This window comes from Loxodonta africana, chromosome 18, assembly GCF_030014295.1.
Source record: "Loxodonta africana isolate mLoxAfr1 chromosome 18, mLoxAfr1.hap2, whole genome shotgun sequence".
In the NCBI taxonomy this organism is placed as follows: Eukaryota; Metazoa; Chordata; class Mammalia; order Proboscidea; family Elephantidae; genus Loxodonta; species Loxodonta africana.
In genome coordinates, this window is record NC_087359.1 from 12,620,703 (window position 1) to 12,639,440 (window position 18,738).

At 44.2% G+C, this 18,738-nt stretch overlaps 1 protein-coding gene across 6 annotated transcripts in view; it reads right to left on the bottom strand.

Annotated features, from left to right (window-relative positions):
* The window catches only part of RPTOR (regulatory associated protein of MTOR complex 1), a 444,673-nt gene that overhangs the window by 296,426 nt on the left and 129,509 nt on the right, over window positions 1-18,738 (bottom strand). The window lies entirely within an intron of this gene.

The window sequence follows — 18,738 nt, forward strand, 5'->3', positions numbered from 1 at the left end:
CTTAAAAGCCAGTAAGTGACACAAAGGAGTCAAACAATTATCCTGCCTTCCCTATATGACTTGTACACAGTTGATGAGGGAAAGTGTCTCTTTACGAAAGTACTCCAACTAACAAATGAAAAACAAAGGACAGAATTATGCAACCCCCAGTGAATGAACAGATACAGGCATTAAACATCAAAGGCTACTAATACAACATAAGAAGAAAGACAGCCAGACGTAACGTGCCTCTTTGCCAAAGTGGTTCCGGGTGCAGATGCAAATCCGAAGCCTTGGGAACCTTACAGGTCAAAGAATGAGGGCTCTTTAGCAGACAGATTCTAAGGAAGAGAAAGAACTGGAGGGACAAGCTAAAACATAATCAAACACCTATATGTGTACATACACCTGTCCAAGATGAAGCTAGTGTTGTCTAAAGGACACTCTCTACACATGTGGGTGATACACTACTTTTAAACTCACTGAAGTGACTATTCACGGAAAGTCAGGATTAAAACCCCTTGCTGTCAAGTCAACTCCGACTCACAGTGACTCTATAGGACAGAACAGACCTGCCCCATAGGGTTTCCAAGGCTGTAATTCATCTTTACAGAAGCAGCCTGCCACATCTCTATCCCACAGAGCAGCTGGTGGGTTCGAACTGCCAACCTTTCAAATTAGCAGCCGAGCACTTAACCACTGCCCCACCAGGGCTCTTTACAAGTCATGATGCTGGCTACTTTTGCAAAGTGGGAAGGGACTGGAGTGGGGTTCAGGGCGGGCTTCTCTGACGGGTGGCAAAGTTCTATTTCTTGACTCAGTAGCAGTTACGAGGGTATTCCCCCTAGAATACTTCATTAAGCCATACACTTGTTCCACATGGTTTCTCTATTTGTGTTTTATTTTACAACAAATGTTTTAAAATAAAGTATGCTCCAAAAAAGACTGGAAAGATAGATATTAATCTAACACTGTTTGTTTCTAATTACTGCCATTATTATATATTTGTGATTTTAAATATTTTGATGCTTTAAGTATTATCAAATTTTATATATTAATATTTTTCATAAGAAAATATTATATAATAATATATATGTTATATATAATATTTGTCATAAGTCAATATTTGCCCTAAGGAAAAAGTAAAAGGCATTTAACTAAACTTAAAAGAAAACATAACATTGAGCAAAAATGGTGTACTGCTCAGGATTCATTCAGGTAAAGAGAAATGCCTCTAGGAATTTCAGTCAAGGAGTTTTAATTCTGGGAACTAGACAACAGAATTGTAGGAATGGGGAAGGTGAAGTTACCTGGGCAGTGGAGAAAGCAGCCACCACCCCTGCAGGAGCCCATGCTCACAGCCAGAGCCACAAACAGAATGGCTTTGCTCTCGTCTGGCCATCTAGTCTCAGGTGAGGGGCCCCCCTTGGCAGAATTCAACCAGGGGAATCTGAGAAATGCCATTTCCAGGCTTCAAAGTCCTAGCAATGCAGGACAAAGCACAGAGGGTCCAGACAGTCTGATACAAGAAGGAATGCATAGCCAAATACCCGATGTTTGAATCCATTTATGCAAAGTTCAAAACAAGGCAGAACTTGTCAGGTGCCCTCGAGTTGGTTTCGACTCACAGCGACCCTATAAGCAACAGAATGAAACACCACCTGGTCTTGCACCATCCTCACAGTCGTTGCTATGTTTGAACCCATTGTTGCATGATTGCAACTGTGTCAGTCCATCTCCTGGAGGGTCTTCCTCTTTCAGATGATCCTCTACTTTATCAAGCATGGCGTTCTTTTGCAGGGACTGGTCCCTCCTGATAACATGTCTAAAGTACATGAGACGAAGTCTCACTGTCATTGCTTCTACTGAGCATTCTGGCTGTACTTCTTCCAATATTCTTCTGTTAGTCCCCGTTCCTAAGTCGGTCTTTAAGTCAAAATTGTATGTTAGTAGGAACAGTTAGGTACGGTTCATACCTAACGTCGGTTAGTCAGATGTTTGTCTTAATATAGTATACAGCATATGTTTCTATGCATAAAAAACACTAAATAAACACTTTCAAATACACTAAAACATCTAACATAGTAATGCAGTAATAATAATGTTTTGATGCATGTCACAAAGTAACATCCAATTTGTTATTATGAGCCATTGTTATGTGCCTCATATTTTTAACACAATACACTTTACGGGCATTGGTTCATAAATACCGGTTGTACTAAGTTGGACATTCGTAACCTGGGAACTGCCTGTATTTAATATTCTTCACCGACACTGTAATTCAAAGGCATCAAATCTTCTTTGGTCTTCCTTATTCATCGTCCAGCTTTCGCACGCATATGAGGTGACTGAAAATACCACGGCTTGGGTCAGGCACACCTTAATCCTCAAAGTGACGTCTTTGCTTTTGAACACTTTAAAGAAGTCTTTTGCAGCAGATTTGCCCAATGCAATATGTTGTTTGATTTCTTGACTGCCGCTTCCATGGGCATTAATTGTAGATTCAAGTAAAATGAAATCCCTAACGACCTCAATATTTTCTCCATTTATCTTGTTTCTTATTCGTCCAGTTGTAAGTTTTTTTTTTTTTTTTTTTAATCTTGATGTGTGTCATAGATTGAATTGTGTCCCCAAAAAATATGTGTCAACTTGGCTAGGCCAAGAATCCCAGTATTGTGTGGTTGTCCTACATTTTGTGATCTGATGCAACCGGCCTATGTAAATCCTAATCTGTCTGTGGTTAACGAGGCAAGATTAAGTTCTGTTAAAGAGGAGTAGGGTCAGATGCAACACCCTTACTCAGGTCACAGCCCTGATCTGATGTAAGGTTAGTTTCCCTGGGGTGTGGCCTGCATCACCTTTTATCTTACAAGAGAGAAAAGAAGAGAGAAGTGAGCAGAGAGACAGGGACCTACTATCACCAAGAAAGAAGGGTCAGGAGCAGAGTGCATCCTTGAGACCTGGGGTCCTGCGACGAGAACCTCGTAGACCCAGGGGAAGACCGATGAGGACCTTCTGCCATAGCAGACAGAGAAAGCCCTCTCCTAGAGCTGGCACCCTGATTTCCGACTTCTAGCCCCCTAAACTATGAGAGAATAAACTTGTTTGTTAAAGCCGTCCACTTGCAGTATTTCTGTTATAGCAGCACTAGATGACTAAGACAAAGTGTAATCCATATGGCAGGCTATAGTCTTTGATCTTCATCAGGCAGAGCTTAGGGGTGCATATATATATATACAGGGGGTTCAACTATCAAGAAACACAAAGGAATGGTCAATACAAAAGTCTGGATCATGGTTTCCTTGGAGGGAGAAAGATGGATACTGTTGATGACAGGCACACAGACCGCATCAGAAATCCTAGTAATGGTTAATTCTTGGGCAGAGTGTGGTGCACGTATGGATGTTTTATTGTTTGGCTTTGAACTGTACATAAATCTTTTCATCCGTACTTTTGTGTATATGCTAATATTTCACTATAGATAACTAGAGACAGAGGGAGAGATGGACTCATAACCAGTCCACACTGTCCCAGACATCCCCACTGATATACCCCACATAACTCACACCATCTCAGATTTCCAGCCCCAGTGAAGCCTCCAGATGACTGCAACCCACTTGAGTGACCTCAGGAGAAGCCAGGAAAAGAACTGCCCAGCTGAGCCCAGCCCAGATTGTACAAATGGGAGCACATAAATGCTTGTTGATCTAAGCCACTAGATTTGGGGGTGCTCAGTTACATAGGCATGGAAAACTGGAACATATGCCTTTGGAATTCATTATCCAAAGAACAAAGTTGAGTTTTCTTAACATTTATCTTGGGCCAAATTAGCAGAATTATCAAACTAACAGAAAACTCTAAAGCAAAGCATTCTATTCTTGGCCACAGTGGCAGTCTGCTAGCCAAACTCTTGGAAAAAAAAAAAAAAAGGGATCAGAAAAAAGGCTAGGGATGCCCTATTTTTATTTTTTGGAATCGTTTACCCACAGAATATTATTGTGTTTGTTCTAGTATTTATCTAGAGTGAAAAAGGACTATTTTAAGACCATAGATAAAACTATCTCCTATGAATACATACACAGTAACAAAGCAACCAGGAAAGGAGCTGACCATAAATGTGGGGAAAAAAATACATATATATATATGTATCAGGACAGAAGTAGGGACTCCTCCTTTTGCCCAGATGGAGAAAGAGAAGGTGGTATAAGGGTCATCCCTAACTGCCACAAGACTTCCGGAACAAAGGCTGCCATGAAGATCTTCTCAATCTGGACCTAATCCTGTTGCTGGGTTGTTCTGGAATAGAAAAGTGAAGACCTGGAGGCCTACCCTGTGTGATGCAGGGAGAAAACACCACGCCGAGTTCTGATCATGAAAAGGAAACAGAAGCTCGCAGGTTCACCATCCCTTACCTAAAACCCGGGGGGCCAGACGCACTCTAGAATCCAGAGCTTAGAAAGACAATAACGGTGAACGCACACAATCACACCTGCACCCAAACACAAATACTCCCACTGACAAACCTTGAGGAGTCTCGTTAACTGGCTTCTTAAAGTTCTATAAACAGCCTCTTCTCACTGAGGGCAGGTTTGGTTGTCAGATGAGTTTTGGCATCAAACTTGTGAAAAAAGTATAACTTTTCAGAACTTCTGGCTTTCAGAATTTTAGATGCGGAACTTTACTATGACCTAAGTGTTTGGCTGCTAATCGAAAAGTTGGCAGTTAGAACCCACCCAGCAGTTCTGTGGAAGAAAGACCTGGCGATCTGCTTCCATAAAGATCACAGCCAAGAAAACCCCCCTCTGTCACATGGGATTGCGTAAACTGAGGCACAATGAGAAAAAACACTCAGCCCACTCTCATAACCACCACACTGCATGAACGCCACAAAGAAACTGAAAAACCTTTCCATTTCAGGGCCTTCCCACGGGGCTTTTTCAACAGCAGACAGGGCCATTCACCTGAGTCTCCTGTTTGTGCCTCTCCTCTGGAAACATTCCATTAGCCTCCTAGCAAACTCTTTCCATAAGAATTCTTCTTAGAAATGCTAATAAATAGATAATGCCAAGACTTCGGGTAATTCCCCAAGTTTGCAATATAATACAAAATGTCCACAGGCGATAAGTAACCTTGTGAAGACAGACTCAGAAGGATGTCAAAGAAAGGTCTCTTCAGCAAAGTTTCAGTGTTGTACCTTATGGGAATGAACCACCCAACCTCCTGCCTTTCCGAGGCTACGTTCTGGGGATTCCCAGAGCCATGAGGCCCTGGTCAGAAGGGCCAGTGGTCACTTAAATGTTCTACCTCTAGGTTTCCCTGGCACAGGACAATTCATTCTCATCTTCTTAGTGTACATTTGATTATGTCCTGAGATACTTTATACACAGAACCAATTTCAAAGGATTTAAGAAAACTCCAAAGTAAAACAATTCTCTCTTAGCACAGTGGCAGTATCTTAGCTAAACTCTGACAGGAAACAAGGAACTCGGCATAAGCCAGGAAGGTGCCTATGCCAGAGACAGCTGGTTTTCTCCAATATCCATTCCACCCTTTTCTTGGATAATAAAAATCAAACCAAACCCGTTGCCATTGAGTCAATTCTGACTCATAGCGACCCTATAGAACATAGTAGAACTGCCCCACAGAGTTTCTAAAGAGCACCTAGTGGATTCGAACTGCCTAACTTTTAATTAGCAGCTGTAGCTCTTAACCACTAGGCCATCTGGGTTTCCTCTTGGATAATAGAATCTTTTTTTTTTCATTTGGGCACAGGGCCACCCAGACATTTCCCAGTCTCCCAGTGAAAGTGCTATGTATAACTTTTCAGAAACTTCGTTAGAAGGAAAGAGTGGGGCCAAGGTGAAATGCGTATGTAATGACTGGAGCTCTTGCAGCCATCTTGGATAATGAGGTGACTGTAAGAATAGAATCCTTACACCGCAAAGAAAGAAGCGGCCAGAGCCCTGACATCACAGAACATCCAACAACCCTGGAATGACTACTTCTGGACAAGATTATTGTAGGTAAACATACTCCAGTGTTTCTTTCCTGTGACTCTCCGCCAAACCTAATCCTAATGCTGTGATCAGAAACAGATCTGAACGAGACAATCATGGAGGGAGTACCCAGGAGCGCTGCTCTTTCCCTCCAGTATCTGAATCTGAACAAAAATTTCTGAACAGTTAAGTATATGCTCAAAAATCTACTTTGCGATATCAGCCCATTTTTTAAAAAGACAAATAAGCCTATTAATTATCATATTTTAAAAAGAATCAATGAATTCAACGTACAGTGGAAGCACTTCTTGGATCTGAAATGCCACCAGGGTTTCCTTTTGGATCTTAGCCCAGGGAATACAATGCTACAGCAGGTACTCTGAAATTAAGCCCACAGTTAAGTGTGGAACAATGATAACAACTGTCACCTTCACAGGTCCCATGGTCACCTGTACCCTGAAGAACGTCATGCACACTACAATTCTTTTCACCTATTGTTTACACTATTTCAAAAGACAGGAGATAATTCCACAGTCAGGTGGAATGGCTAATAATGAAATGAAGATAATTGGTAAGAAAATTAAGACTGCAAATGGAATGACTGAAAAAGTGCGAGAGCTCCAAAACTGGGGCACCTGCCCTTACTAGGACGGCTGGCCTGGAACTGAGCCCAGACTCCAACTCCATGCCTGCTTATGCCTCTAACGGCCACCAACCTTTGTAAAGACTTGAGCGTACAGGTAAGGAAATGTTTTTCTTCGAGGTTAAACAAAGGGTGTCCACAGAGCGTTCTTGAGGGGGTCTTGATGCAAACAGCCAGCCCTCAGGAAGTGTTTTACCCAAGGAGCGATTTTAACAAAATGTTATCATAGAATGCCTTGTAATCATCTTGGTACCACCCTACCTACCCCCCTTTAGTAACGTACTTCCACAATTTAAGAATGTAATCTATCAAAATCGTTTTGTAAGGAGGAGAGCTTATACTTGGTAAGAGGAAGAGACAAGGGGTGGTGACATTCCTCAATAAGATAGTCCCTACAGAGGAAGGAACAAGGGGTGGTGATATTCCTCAATAAGATGGTTCCTATGTAGTTAGACACTAAGCCAAGGAAATGGCAGCTATAGGGGTCCCTAACTTGATAAGGTCCCTAACTTGATATGGTCCCTAACTTGGAAATTAAACGTTAAGCCAAGGAAATAGTCTCTGTAGGGGTCCCTGAATTGGCTGTTAAACATTAACAGGGAGAGAGAAGAGAAAAAAACCAAAACCCAGTGCCATTGAGTTGGTTCTGACTCATAGCGACCGTATAGAACAGAGTAGAACTGCCCCTTAGAGTTTCCAAGGAGCGCCTGGCAGATTCGAACTGCTGACCCTTTGGTTAGCAGCTGTAGCACTTGACCACTATGCCACCAGGGTTTCCGATAAGCGAAAAAGGGTATAAAAACCCTAAGAAAACGACTACCAGGGCTCTCAGGCTCTCCCTCTGAGCAGCCCGCTTGACGTTCTGGTCAAGTGTACTTTCACTATTAACCCTCTGCTAACTAATAAAACCCCTTGCTTGCTTGACACTCTTTGTTTCAGTGTTTGAATTCTTTCCTACACCGAAGACAAGAACCAAGGCTATTCTCTGGTAATAGTTCACCTACATATTTTACACCAATCCCTGTGGATTCCCCGCTTCTCCAAAATCCCCAGAGCACCAGTCGGAAATGCTGCACTGTCAGTTCCTGCATTCTCCACATAAATGCACCTGTTTGTCTTCAGGACCTCGGAGCATTTTGCTTTCATTCTGTGAGAACGAACATGCACTCGGTTCGAACTGTCTGAACCTCCAATAAACCTCTTTGCTTTTACTTTAACGAAGTACATGTTCTTACTCTAAGACTCTGCTAAGTGAGCCTCACTTCCCTCAAAAGTAGGCAAAGCCTCTCCCCTTGCCATTCTCTTAAGCAGTTTTTAAAACATTCCTTCACATTTTAGCAGGCCTCTTCTCCCCCATCATTTCTGAAAACTCTTTCTAAAAGAAACCACTTGGAACCACTAGAAATGTCACTTGGTAGTTACAGTAGTCTACTCAGCTATATCAACCTCAAGGGCAAATAGAGATGTCCAACATCAAGAGAAGGAGAAAAGAAACCAATAATTACCAAGTGCTCTGGTTTAACCAAGAAGCCACAGCAGGAAACACACACACTCACACACTTATACTCACACACACAAATTTGATTGGCTAGAATAGTCAAAGAGGGTAAGACTAGGAAAAGCAGGACTTGACACGGAAAAAGAAAGAAAAAATAAAAAAACAAGAGGAGACGGCGAAGTGGAGCAGGGGTACCCGGCCATGCTCCTGGATCTCCACCCCACTCCAGCCAAAGATCTCTAGCCCCAGTGTGGAGAAGTTGGGGCCTACTGGGCTGGAGCGAGGACCGCTGTGGACACGCGGCCCACCTCCCCATCCTGGAGAAAGCCAGGGGGACGTGAGTGGGGGCTCCTCCGTGGCTGAGCAGACCCTGCTGCCATGACAGGGGAAGCCTCACAGCTACAGGGAAGGGTTTGTGATTAAGAATAATCAGAAACGTATATGAAACCACAGGTGTAAGGCCAGGCTGGAGAGCTTCACAGTCAAGCTGGGAGTCTGACAGATTCAACAACCATCAACGAACACCTACTGGATACAAAGGCCTGTGCAGGAGCTGGGTACATATCTACCATCAGGACAGATGCCCTTGTGGAGTTCACAGTCTGACGGGAGAAACAGACACAAGATGTGGCAAACGATGAAGTATCAGAATGCTAGAGAGCACAGCGCTGCAGGAAAAATGGAACAAAGAGAACAAGATGCAGCCAGGCATGGTGGGCTCTTTACTCCAGAGTCTGGTGCTCGCAGCAAAGTTCAGGACGACCTGAAGGTATAACAGGTTGTTGTTGTTAGTTGCTGTTGAGTCAATTCTGACTCACAGCGGCCCCACATTACAGAGTAAAACTGCCCCATAGGGTTTTCTTGGCTATAACCTTTACGGAAGCAGATCATCAAGTCTTTTCTCCTACAGAGCTGCGACGTGAGTTGGAATGGAGAACCTTTCAGTTAGCAGATAAGTGCTCAACTACTGCACCACCAGGGCTGATTCTTGATAAGGAATTAATATATGTTTGACAACTCATCAACAACTGATTGGGGGGATAATTTTGCCTCAATCATTGCCATAGCACAGGAACTGGAACACAATGCTTAATAAATGCCAGGCACATGAACAGATGAATGCAGAGATCTAGTTCCTGCCCAATTTCCCAGTGCCCAGCCCTATGCCTGGCATAAAGTAGGTGCTCCATTATAAGCTGTTGCTGTCTGGACACACCCTGCACTGAGAAAAGACGCCACAGCCTGCTTTGGGGGATGGGGGGATGTGATATGGCCTGAGCTGCCCCCAACAACAGCTGCATTTTGGGGGCGGGGATTATATTGTTATTTTTGCAGTGACCCCTCAGAGCTCATCATGGGCCACATTGTCCAGGGGGGAATGGAAAAATCAAATGGGCAAAAACAGTAAGACATTGGGTCTCAGATACAGAGACCTGGAGTCACACTCAGAAGGTGGTGGCAGGAATGACAGGAAAGGCAACGTCAGAGACATTGAAGGAAAGCTGATAGGATTTGGTTCCTCAGTTGGTAAAGATAAAAGAACAGAGACAAGTGTAAGGTATCATTCTGTGTTTCCCAGCCTGACAGACAAGAACAATGTGCCATGGTCAGAGACAAAGCCGCTGTGACAAGAAGCTGGTTTAAGGGGAAGCCCTGCTCACAGAGAACAGGATTCAAGACTTCAGGTTCCAATCCTAAGCTGACTCTTCTGAGGAAGTCACTTACTTGCACTGGGCCTCATTTCCTTATCTGTCAGAGGAGGGTGGTGGTATGTTGATGGATGCCAGAGTCAATTCGACTCATAGCGACCACACGTGACAGTACAACTGCCCCATAGGGATTCCTAGGCTGATGCAAACCATCAGGTCTTTTCTCCCATGGAGCTGCTAGGGGGGTTTGAACTTCCACCAGGGCTGTACTTGCTTTATATTATTATTTAGATCATTCTAGATCTAGCTTGCTCTCTAATGTTACGGTGAATTTCTTTACACATGAATCTGAAGACACCTGAGTGAAGTGCTGATGTTGTCGTTGCTGTTAGGCGCCATCAAGTAGGTTCTGACTCACCACAACCCTATGTACAACAGAACGAAAAACCACCTGGTCCTGCGTCACTCTCACAATTGTTGAACCTATTATTCGAACCCATTGTTGAAGCCACTGCATCAATCCATCTCACTGAGGGTCTTCCCCTTTTTTGCTGTCTACTTTATACTTCTCCATGGGCTGGTCCCTCCTAATAATATGTCCAAAGTAAAGAAGACAATGTCTTGCCATCCTTGTTTCTAAGGAGTATTCTGGCTATACTTCTTCCAAGACAGATTTGTTCGTTTTTCTGGAAGTCCATGGTATATGCAATATTCTTTGCCAACACCATAATTCAAAGGCATCAATTCTTCAGTCTTCCTTATTCATTGTCCAGCTTTCACATGCACGTGAGGTGAATGAAAACACCATGGCTTGGGTCAAGTGCACCTTAGTCCTCAAAGTGACATCTTTGCATTTCAACACTTCAAAGAGGTCTTTTGCAGCGGATTTGCCCAATGCAACACATCATTTGCTTTCTCACCTGCTGCTTCCATGGGCATTGACTATGGATCCAAGTAAAATGACATCCATGACAACCTCAATCTTTTCTCCATGCACTGCTGTAACAGAAATATCACAAGTGGATGGCTTTAACAAAGAAAAATTTATTCTCTTACAATCAAGCAGGCTAGAAGTCCAAATTCAGGGTGCCAGCTCCAGGGGAATGCTTTCTACTCTCTGTTGACTCTGCAGGAAGGCCCTTGTCATCAGCCTTCCCATGGTCTAGGCGCTTCTCTGCGCAGGAACCTTGGGTCCAACGGATGCGCTCTGCTCCTGGCACTGCTTTCTTGGTGGTATGAGGTCCCCATGTCTCTCTACTCGCTTCTCTCTTTTATGTCTCAAAAGGGATTAGCTTAAGACACTATCTAATCTTTTAGATCTCATCAATGTAACTACCACTAATCCATCTCATTACACCATAGTGATAGAAGTTACAACACATAGGGAAATCACATCAGATGACAAAATGGTAGACAATCATACAATACTGGGAATCATGAACTAGCCAAGTTTGGGGACACAATTCAATCAATGACATTCTGTTTACCATGATGTGGCTCATTGGTCCAGTTGTGAGGATTTCTGTTTTCTTTATGTTGAGGTGTAATCCATACTAAAGGCTGTAGTCTTTTTTTTTTTTTTTTTTTTAAGGCTATAGTCTTTGATCTTCATCAGTAAGTGCTTTAAGTCCTCTTTGCTTTCAGTAAGCAAGGTTGTGTCATCTACGTATCACAGGTTGTTAATGTGTCTTCCTCCAATACTGATGCCATATTCTTCTTTATATAGCTCAGCTTCTCGACTATTTGCTCAGCATACAGACTGAGTAAGTATGGTGAAAAGATATAACCTTGACACACACCTTTCCTGATTTTAAACCACGCAGTATCCCCCTGTTCTGTTCAAACGACTGCCTCTTGGTCTATGTACAAGTTCTTCATGAGCGTAATTAATTGTTCTGGAATTCCCACTCTGTGCAATGTTATACATGCAAATGCCTTTGCATAGTCCATAAAATAAAGACAAACATCCCTGTGGTATTCTCTGCTTTTAGCTAAGATCCATCTGGTGTTGTAGACTGTTACAAACACAGACTGTGAGTTGAAATGAGAGGTCAGGTCTGGAGAGACATTCAGGAATCTAAAATAAATGTGATGACTGAAGTTAAGAAAATGGATAACTCTCTGAGTAAGTGCAAGACAAAAAAGAGAACAGAACAAAACAGCGGAGGGTGAGGCCCACAGTGAGAAAGAAGAATGGCCGATGTAGAGGACAAAGGTCCAGCAGAGGAGCCATGAAACACGGACCTTCAAGAGAAATGCTTAGGGGTCATGGGGTAGGGAAGGACAAACACAGGGGATTTTAAGAAGTAAATATTGCGTCAGTGGGGGTTGGGGTTCCGTGACAGACGGTAGAAACCACTGGAGCTAGTTTATTTAGAAGACTACATTTCCAGGTACCTGTGGCTTACAGAATCCTTGGCAGGGCAGGAGGAGCCAGCTCCAGACTGAGCTTCTAGAAACCACCAGGACCAGCACCAAGTGGCCTCTGCAGCACTGGAAAGGCCCCGAGCATTCCGGAAAGCACCAGAAGCACACTGCTTGCCTCCGCTGTCCCATCTGACCAGCAGAACGGGCGACCTTTCACCCTGCCTACCTCCCCTGGAACTCAGTGACCATGTACCCTCCTGTGCACGCACCTGATCAGCAGAGCCCTACAACTCACTTACTTTGGACATGCCATCAGGGAATACCAGCCATTAGAAAAGGACCTCATGATGGCAACGTAGAGGGACAGTGAAAACAAGAGATGGACTGACACAATGGACTCAAACATACCAACGATGATGAAGATGGCCCAGGGCAACATTTCGTTCTGTTATAAGTCTCAATGAGTCAGAGCTGACTCGACAGCAACTAACAACAATGACAACAAGCTGCAATGGAGTCTGGGAAATGCAGCCATTAGCCTTCCGCTTCTACAGAATGAGAAAGCACACAGGAAGGCCACTGGAAGGGATGCTGAGTGAGTTGACTCACAGCATCTGCCTGACAACTAAACTCCCTTCCCAGATCAATATTCAACTTGTCCTTTATAAAATACTGGACAGGAAATAAGTTGTACACCTGTCAAATGTCGAACTGGCAGAAGTTGTGTGATAAGATATATTTACAATGACGACAAAAAGAGTGGCTGCCAAGGCTGCTTGTGTACAACCAAACGGCTCATGGGATTTAGTTTCTTGGTTTGGAGGTCTAGGGTTATGGTTTCATGTGACATCCCAGTTAACTGGCCTAACAACGTGTTTAGTGCTTCTGTTCCACCTCCTCGTTTGTTGTGTGGTGCCTAGGGTCTTAAAACCTTGCCAGTGGCCACCCAAGGGACAATAATTGGTCTCTCTTCACCTGGAGCAACAGAAGATGAAGGAGAGGAGGAGGAAATGGATGTTTCTAATTGCCTCCATGAACAACTGCCTCCTGTGGCATGAGAGCAAAAGAACTGGATGGTGCCCAGCTACCATTACCGAACATTTTGATCAAAGATTCCATAGAAGAATCCTGATCAAAGGGGGGGAAATGCAGAACAGAATTTATAATTTACATGAATCCAGACTTTTTAGAGCCACAGAGGCTAGACAAGCCCCCAAAACTATGGACCTGAGATCATCTTTAAGCCTTAAACCACAAACATCCCCTGAAGTCTTCTTAAAACCAGATAATAGCTTAGCTTAACTAGAAAGAATGTCTGCCTTGAACATTATGGTCTTCTAAGAACTATCTATATGGGATCAAACTGACAACAGCAACTCAAAAGATTAGACAGATAGGAACCTTAGGGGCTAGTGAATTTACATTAATGGAGGAGGAACAACTCAAAAAAAGGGGCGTGAGAATGGTTGCACAACTAGAGAAATGTAATCAGTGTCACCGAATTGTACATGTTGAAACTGTTGAACTGGTGTATGTTCTGCTGAGTATATTCTCAACAACAAAAATAAAATTATTAAGAAAATAAATAGATCGATACAATACTGGACAGGGATGAAATTTGATATTTGAAACACATGTCCTTCTCTGAGACCACAAGAACAACAGGCCTCATGCCCTGATTGGATACAGAAAAACCACTGTTCTTGGCCGTACTTATGAGGGTCCCTCTGCCCACTATCCCTCAGGTCATGACCTGGCTTCACATAACTCTAAAACAAATAGTAAGGAATAAAGGTTGCCAGGAAGCTAGACAAGAAAGAAATATAAAACATGACAGAAACACCAAATTCTTCATTATAAATGAGGGGAGGGTCTCTAAATTTATGTATAAACCTTTCACACCGAGAAGACCACTAAAATGCAAAGGGCGCGCGTAACCTTTTCTCATCTGTGAAGGCTTAAGGAACACAGCAGGGGCTTGCTTAGGCATGCAGATGGGGCACGGGGTGAGGCTTGGTCATCTTTGCTGACACTGTCACTGCTTCCTTCCTTCTGTCTACACTGGAGTGTGGAGGGACATCCCACTCGCTCTGTGGAAGAGAGTGAGCGCGTTCCATGGGGGCAGAGCCCGCAGAGCTACTGCTGCCTCCTAATCAAAGCCTGTCCTGAAAGAGCAAACGCCTGGTTTATGAACTCAAGTGATACCCAGAAACTGGTTCGTACATCTTATAACTGTGATGAAAATTTGACTGTACTTTATAAAGTCCGGTAATTAGTAGAAACAGGTGGAGTTGAAAAGAACCTTGGAAATGATCTGGTCCACCCTCAGTAGGCATCCTGCTTGACAAACACAAATCCACACGGGTCAGTTGCTGATGAAGTTTGTCTAGAGAGCCAAGACTGCTTTTTGCACTCAATCTACTTGGCTTCTCATCCCTACCCCCAGGCCTGCTCTACTCACGCCGTGTCTGTGACTTTCCTTGAAGAACTGAAGCATGTCCAATGCCCGGCTTGAAGACCAAGGTTCTTTCCGCGTGGTTCCATGATTCGAGAATCCCATCTGCCCATGGCGTTTTTGTTGTCAGCAAGATGGTCAGATCGTTGAGGATTTCCCACTAAACCAGCTTCACAGAAACATTGTCTCGTTCAGAATTCCGAGGCACAGATGGGAGTCAGAGGAATGAGCTACCAACCAAGCCATTGTATGGGTACTGTCACCGTCACAATTACACTACCTATTCCACTAAAACCTTTCAAAGCACCTCTGGATTTTGTGCCCAAACTGCAATTAGGGTAAAGCAGATGAAGGCATCCCCAAATCTGCCCCATGAAACCTGAAAGAATATTAAAATTCTTTCTAATTTATCAGCAACTTGTTAGTTTTTTTTTTTGTTATCTTGGCCCCAAAGCCAACAGTGAGACTCAGCTGAAGTGTGTGACGCAGCGTGCATGAAGGACCTTGCCTCAGATAAAGAAGAGCTTCCTACTGGCTGTGAACAAACGAGGAATATCTCTGCCTGGATTTTCAATATACTCACAGAGCATCCGAAAAGCAGGACACCAACTACTCAACTTTAACTATAAACTCTGTACATCTTAGTCAAAACAGCTGAGAAAAGAAACTCTGAAAATACTATGAGTAGAGAAACGGACATGGTACAAAAAATCTGTCGGTGCAAGGAAAGACCTCGTCCTTATTCAGCACCTATCCGCACATCCCTTCCTTGTTCAAATCATCTGTCAGCATTGCCTTAGCAAAGGCCTGGCTGCACAGCAGCCCTGTCACATGCCTCTGGTGGCCCTCCCCACTTCTCCCTGGAACACTTCCCTTCTCCTAGTCCTGGTGGTCTCCCTTCATGCCTCACTCAGACTTCACTGGCCCAGTGCACATCCTGGGGCACCTCGGGTCCCCTGTACACACTTGGAGGCAACAGCTGTCATGGGAAGACCAACTGGCACCTGGGCTGGAATCTGAGCAGCATCTCATGAGCACTGGTGACTTGGGACAAGTGATGGGGATGATAGCACCCACTTTCTCATAGGAGGCACCCACTCAGATGCCCACCTCCCCCCGCCCCCCCCATGTCTATGAGGACACTATGGTGGGAGGGCTGTTGTGTGGCTGCAAAGCCTTCTTTGGGGATGTGGTAGTAAGCATCAGGGGACACAAGTGGAACTCTTTGTGACCTCTGCCAGGAGACCTCACTGTCCGTGTTCGTGGAAGGTGCCCCTTTGTTTCAAGGCCTGCTCTTGGTCTGCTATCGTCCACCCTTAGCATGACCCTTTGACTGGTGTCTGTCCCCCGACTCAACTCTCTGCTCCACAATGCAGGGGCCATATTTGGTTTTGCTCACAGTCTGAAACATAGTATAATCCCAATAAATAAACACTGGTTAAAGGAAGGGAGGAACGACTATTTTTTCCGTTAGACTTGGCACTCTGTCAGCAGGAAGCATCTCTTGGCTTTATAGCCATAGTGGCCAGCAAAGCGCCGTAAAATCTGGATGCACCAAACCAAATAGGAACAGTTTTCTCGCTTTGCCCTTCTCGTAACTCACCAGAGTGGTAGTTAGATTATCGGTGTTGGGTGCCACCAAGCCAACTCCGACTCGCACCAACCCCATGTGACAGAGTAGAAGTGTCCCGTAGGGTTCCCAGGTCTGTAATCTTTACAGGAGCAGATCGCCAGGTCTTTTCTCCCACACAGCCACTGGTGGGTTCGAACTGCCAACCTTTTGGTTAGCAGCAAAGCGCATAACCACTGCACTACCAGGCCTCCTTAGATCTAGGACAACCTCAGTTATACTCACATACTAACTTACACTCATGACAATGACCCCGTGTCTCCCAATTTATCCCGGAGGCGCCGCCATTTGCCCTAAGCCCTCTTCTACTCAAGCAGGCTAGATGGAGGGAGAGGGAACAGAGGTGTCCTCAAACACATGGCAGAGAAAAAGAAAGGGTAACAAAAATTATCTATTTGGGGGGAAAAAAATTGGAAAAAGGTAATTTTTTAGGTAATACCAAATGGAAAGATTTTTAACATTTCATCTTGAAAGAGACAAAAAACATAATTCTCCTTAGAGAGAGTCACTAAAAATATAAAGTATGTCCTCCCCCACAAGCCCTATTAATGGGACAATAAACAATATGAAAACAGTTACAGAATTCGGGGATGCAAACAGCCTGGAAGGAAAGATAATGAATGGTTGTGAGGGTTCACAGACAAGCAAGCTTCTTCCATATCTTCCTGTTATTGTGTTAGGTGCCATCAAGTCAGTTCCAACTCATATTAACCCTACGTACAACAGAATGAAATGAAACACTGCCCGGTCTTGCACGATCCTCACAATCTTTGCTATGTTTGAGTTCATTGTTGCAGCCACTGTGTCAATTCATCTCGTTGAGGGTCCTCTTCTTTTTTGCTGGCCATCTACTTCACGAAGCATGAAGTCCTTCTCCAGGGACTGGTCCCTCCTGAAAACATGTCCAAACTACGTGAGATGAAGTCTCACCATCCTCACTTCTAAGGAGCATTCTGGTTGTACCTTTTCCAAGACACGTTTGTTTGTTCTTCTGGCAGTCCATGATATATTCAATATTCTTCACCAACACCATAATTCAAAGGCATCAATTTTTCCTTGATCTTCCTTATTCATCATCCAGCTTTTGCATGCATGAGGCGATTGAAAACACCACGGCTTAGGTCAGGTCAGGTGCACCTTAGTCCTCAAAGTGGCATCTTTGCTTTTTAACACTTTAAAGAGGTCTTCTGCAGCAGATATGCCCAATGAAATATATCCTTCAGTATGGATTGCACCTCAACATAAAGAAAACAAAAATCCTCACAACTGGACCAATAAGCAATGTCATGACAAATGGAGAAAATACTGAAGTTGTCAAAGATTTCATTTTACTTAGATCCACAATCAACAGCCATGGAAGCAGCAGTCAAGAAAGCAATCGTATTTTCCCATGGCTTTTACTATCTGGTATTATTTTTAAAGGGAAATTTCTCAAAAAGAAATGAGAGCAGTGATCAGGATGCACCCCAGTAACTGGGCAGTGTGTTCACTAGTGTCTGGGCCTTTCTTGCTCCTCCTAGGACGTCTATGGCTTTGATGTGCAGCGGCCAGCTAACCAGTGAATGAGAATGGCCGGGAGGAAGCCCAGGCAAGCATCAGAGTGCACGTCAGGGCCCCTGCACAGTGGTGAGGAGCCCCTGTACCCACAGTCCACACCAGCAAAGGGGGCAATAGTGATGCCTTGAATGTGTCAGGGATTGCCTTTCAAACAGGTTAACTGACAGGGAAAAGGGGGGGGAATGGAGAAAAAATACAGAAGGATAGGTAGCAGGTGAGGGGGTCTGAGGTCTCCAAACTCAGAAAAAAAACTTCTCTGTTCCTTTGGAGGAGTAATACAGGTTAAAACTATGCCAATATTATGGACATAAAATTTATAAAAACATATTTCACCTTGTACGACAAACCCCAGGTCCTTCTAAAGCAAATGAACACTATAAATCTATCTCAGGCACTTTATAGTTAACAGCACACACATATTATAAACGTTCCATCTTCTCATCAAGAAGGCTGTGGATGGGCATGATTCCTTGGAGACTTGGACTCCTTCCTCCTCCTCATCTCATTAATGGCTACTTCCCAAGCCTGCTGAGGTCAGGGATCCTGAGGCCTACAGGTGCATTTCTGGAGAAGGGCTGGGAGGGGAGAAGAGGGGAGGTGGAGAGAAAAGGGGGAGACAGGGAGGAAGGGGGGAGACAGGGAAGAAGAAGGAGAGTGGGAGGAGAGAGGAGAAGGAAGGGGAGGGGAGGCAAGAGCTAGAGGAGGGCGGGAAGGAAGAGTGTGGTCCCGGGAGGAGGGCAGGGAGAGGAGGAGCAGCAGCTTTGGTTAGGAGCTTAAAAGCCAATCCCAGGCTTAAAAATGGTTTTCTGGGTTTTTGCTTCTGTTACTTAAAAAAAGAAGAAACAAAAACAAACACAGCTATAGTGCATCTACACACAGTATCTAAAACTGACTGGCATTTCTTGATGACTGTTCTGAAGAAAGAAAGGCTAAGGGGCCTCAGAGGAAGGCCCTCTCGGGAAGC